The 4,773-nt window shown below is 35.3% G+C and overlaps 1 pseudogene across 1 annotated transcript; it reads left to right on the top strand.

Moving 5' to 3' along the window:
* Window positions 1-680: 680 nt before the first annotated feature.
* LOC307057778 (inositol polyphosphate 1-phosphatase-like) lies at window positions 681-1,518 on the top strand (annotated as a pseudogene). The gene has a single exon. The product of its transcript is annotated as an inositol polyphosphate 1-phosphatase-like (transcript).
* The last annotated feature ends 3,255 nt before the right edge of the window (window positions 1,519-4,773 follow it).

Raw genomic sequence — 4,773 nt, 5'->3', positions numbered from 1 at the left:
GTTTATTTCTTTATATCTTAATTATAGAAGAGCTGTTCTACTAGTCTGCAGGTTGTTCTCAGAGAAAGTTGATCTATATATAGTTGTAGTTTTGGTTTGTCTGTGGGAGGAGGTGAGCTCATGATCTTTCTACTTCGCTATCTTGATCCTGCCCCTTGTCATATTTTAGTTTCCTACTACTGCTGTTTTTTTAATTCAATGCAAGTGAAGTCTTTAACTTCGTTTTATATAACTTCTATATTTAAATAACTTCTATAATAAATAACTTCTATATTTGTCTTAATTTTAGGTTTTTATATAATGTATTAATTTTGTTAACCTGGATAATAACTAAATAATGTAATAATCCATATTTCATCATCAAATTTCTAGTGGTCATGTATGCCTACACGGTTTGTAAACTTTCTAAGAACATTGGAAGCTGCTACAGTGCAACCTTTTTTTGATTAGGATACTTAGCTAGAGAGAAAGTAAATTATAGTTGCACTAATTTTATTTAGTGACAATTTAAATGTCTAAAATTTTATTTTATGATGCCACAGGAATATTATTCACTTTGAAATTTAAACTTAAATTCCCTCGTCAAATTTGTTGTGTTTTGATTGATTTATTTAATTGGCCATTGTTTCATTAGTAATCATCTGTAATTAGGAATACTAGATGCTTTTAAAATGTTTGAAATGACATATGTTGCTACCTTTTGTACAACAGTAGAGCTTCTTAGCAAAGTCCTTAATGGTAACAAGTTGGCATCTGAAGCATTCGCCACACTTGTTCATCAGGATGTCACCTTTATGTACCCAACTCTGGATTCAGTAGAGGTCAACATTCCACAGGACATTTTGGGAATTTGGGTGGATCCCATAGATTCAACTTACCAGTATATAAAAGGTTCTGCTGACGTTAAATCCAAACAAGGAATCTTCTCCTGTGGACTTCAGTGTGTCACCATCTTAATTGGTGGCTTAATTGGATATACAAATAGGGGTGTCCCTGATGTTTGTCATCAACCAGCCTTTGTATCACAAGACCTAAACACTCTCAGTTGGAAAGGACAGTACTACTGGGGCTCTTCTTACATGGGGACCAATATCCATGCATTTCAGCCCCCATTTCTAAAAGAAACGGTAATGAAATGCAGAGCCAACTGACCAAAAACACAGCTCTCAGGTGGAATTCTCCCACTGGTTTTCAGCTATCAGTACAAGTGAAAAGGAGACTATCAAAATCTCACTGCCACCTTTGTTACTGGGTTGGTGTGCATTGTGTCAAATAGCTTCAACTGAGGAGGTCAATGGAAGACCTGGGCCAGCGATCTCAGTCCTTATGATAGCAAGTAGAGAATTGCAGACTACCACTTTGGGCTTAAGCACAAAACAAAGTTTATTAAAGCATAGTTTTAATCTCAGAGGGAGAGCGGGCTATTTCTGCAAAGTGAAACCAGCCCTCCTGTACAGGTTTAAGGGTGTTTATAAGGAGAGTTCTGTGAGGAGGTGGGGTGTGATCATGGGTGAGTGACAGGGGATCATTATTTGATTGACAGTCCTGAGTTATGTAACAAGTTCATTATTGTGCATGCCCTTACCCTAGCTTCACTAAGAAAAGCCCATGGGGCGGGGGGGAGCAAAACCACATGCAGATTTTAGTATAATGATGGTATAATGAGTTTGGGTTTACTCTAGGTTTTATACGCCTGTCTAGTCTGGACATGAGCAGCCGGGGGAAGTTCATTCGTGTTACTGTGCTCCCTCTTTATTAGGAAAAGTTGCCCACCACCTGACCATAGTTTTGCATGTTCTGGGTGGAGTCAGGGGAGGGTTCCCAGATGGTTGGGGTGTGACTTGATTATTTCCCTCTTTTCACCACCGTCACCTCCTTGCTGCTAATGTCTGACTAACTACCTAACACTTGTATGTGGAGATAGCCTATTCCAGACAGCTAAGGCTGCTTACAAGAGCCCTGAGTTGTCCAAGGTCTTGCTGACATTTATATATCTTCAGAAAAGATATATCTTTTCACATTCAAGTGAGTGTCTTTTACTGTTAATATCAAACTCAGGGCCATGGGTGAGGGAATGGTAAACTTAAAAGAATTCTTGGAAAGGAATCCAGAAACTGGAGTTGGTACCACATGGAAAATGAAGGTGCCATTGGAGTTAATCAGTGGGCCAAAAAGGGAGGACTAATTGCACACAGATCAAGAAAGCAGCAAGAGACATTTCTGAGCTTCCTCATCTAAAATCTTGAATGTGCAGGTACACACTACATAGATAAACTTTGTCCTCATATGCTTATAAACTGAACTGTGAAACTGTTTTTCACATCTCTATCTTTTGAAGGTAGTTTTGTGCTTGTTTTGAAGGTGAATAATCAATATTCACCTTCCTCTTTTGAGGAGCATATATATATCACTAAGTTCTAATAACATTTTTTTTCTGTATTGCAAAATGTGATCTTGGAATAGTTTTTATTTTCTCCAAAATTCATTTTTCCTGTTGATTAAATCAAGATGTGTCCTGCTTGTTTATAAACTTCTGATAAATTCAAGCAAGGGTAAATGCCCCACATAAATTTATTACTATTATTATTATTATTAATGTTTTATTTTTTAAGTATTACCAATCAATTATATACTATTGCCACTTATAGTAATATAAAATTGCTGTCTACATGTGTTCTAATTAGGAACCTGTACTAGGGTATTTAATGAGAGCCACTCTACCTGATAAGACAAGAAATTTCAAGGTTCTTTGCATGATGAACATTTGTTACTCGCCTCACTGCCCATTGTGGTTGGTGGGGAGTAGGAAAAGGAGACTCTACCCCACATAGTCATTCAGGGAACAAGGTGTCTTTTATACTTCAGTCTGCCATTATTAGTACATGGCTTCAAGGTTAGCCTGGTATCATCTATCTGAAAGAAGAGGGTAAGCATGGAGTATTGCATAGAGATTTTAGGGCATAGAGTTGGTATATGTAATTTGCATCCACTTTCAAATGTCCAGAACTCAGTCACATGGCCTTACCTGACAGTTCTGAAGTGTAGACAGTGCTACATTGTAGAAGAACTACAGTTTTTTTGTATAGTTAGGGGGAAAAGAAAATAGTTTGGAGAAAGAACAACAAAGCATCCGTCAGACTAAGTATCCAAGTAATATTGGCATTTGAGAAAAGTTTTGAACACCAATATAGAATATTATTTCTTGGGATAAAACACTGAATTTAAATACAGTAAACTAATTTATTATTAGGTACATCACATTAGCAAAGGACACTGACATAATTTTTCTTCCATAGATAAGATTTTATTCCATACAGTAACACTTTGTTAACATCCCTCCTTCTTGCTCTGGTTTTGAAGTACAGAAATAATATTGATTTTTAAAAGCCTGGACAAAGAAGTCTTAGTTATAATTATTATCTGCAAAAGACAAAGACAGTTTAATGTCAATTTGAGACTAATTAATGTACCATAAATTATTTTATTCAGTAAGGCTTTGAAATTTTAATTTAATTTATTTCTGAAAAGATTCCAGATTGACATAGTGGCAGGAGTGAAATATCACCTCTCAATTGAGAATTCAAACGTTGATGAAAATGAGTAGCAGAATTTCAAGTTAATGAATCTTGAGCAGTTAAAAAGCAAGTCTTTAAGAATGTGAGACTCTGAAGAGGATTATGAAATTGAATACTTTGACTTCATTGAGTTCTCAGGAATCATCTTTGATATAAAATTAACATTTTATACACACAATGTAAATGCTAATTTTATTAGGATGCTTACACATATTAGAATGCTTGCATATTGGAATATGTTTTTAGTTTCCTCCTGAGAATGCCACATGTTCAATAAATAGACCTGTTTTTCTCTCTCTCTCTGGCAAGCACGTGCACTCATGCTCTCTCTCTCTCTCCCCCCCCCCTCCCTCCCCCTCTCCTCCCCTCCTCTTGCTCTTTCTCTCTGTTCATCTGTCTTTCTGAGAAAGCAGCTGGTCTTTATCCTTATAATACTTTTCCCCTTTCACTCTACGGGTTGCCAATCAACACATTTAATTATGCATTTGACTTTATTTTCACAGCACAATGATTATGTGATGACTGGATAGTGTTGACATCAGTGTAAGTAGTTAAAAATCTGAAAATAAATTAATCTGTTCTGCTAATTATTTAGAATGCTTGACAGCTCTGATCAAACATTCTATGTCAGTCTTTTCTAAGATGAAGAGTTTAGCAGGATTTATTTATCAAAAACTGTTAGGGACATCCACTCAAAGTTATCATGGGATATTTGATCAAAGATTCTCAGAACCTTTAATACTCCATTATATATTTTGAATCTATAGACGGTGCATAGTTTGTCCTCACAGAAAAATATTTTGTGTGTATGTCTTTCATATTCAGGAAATTAAATGTAAATATTTCAAGACTAATATAATGAGAAATAAATATGCCTTAATTATATAAAACTAGATTAAAATTTACTTAACTAAGAATTCACACCTATATTCATTTAGACAAAGAGAGGCATTTGGGGAAAAGTAAGAGGAATATAAGTAAGGGAAGTTGTATTATTAGATAGATAAAACAGACAAAAATGTTGAGAGATTTAGATGAATTTATTTTTTTATATTTTTTGGTATTGCTGTTTTATTATGGGTTAAATGGGTACTCTCTAATAAGCCTTTCAGGTAGATCTGAGAAGTCTTAATGGAAAATATCACTGAGAGCCTCATAAGTGGTAAATGTTACCATTTTCTGAAGTATGTTGTTTCCA

The sequence above is a fragment of the Hyperoodon ampullatus genome (genome assembly GCF_949752795.1).
Source record: "Hyperoodon ampullatus genome assembly, chromosome: 1".
NCBI classification, from domain to species: domain Eukaryota; kingdom Metazoa; phylum Chordata; class Mammalia; order Artiodactyla; family Ziphiidae; genus Hyperoodon; species Hyperoodon ampullatus.
This window is presented reverse-complemented; position numbering and strand designations above follow the sequence as displayed.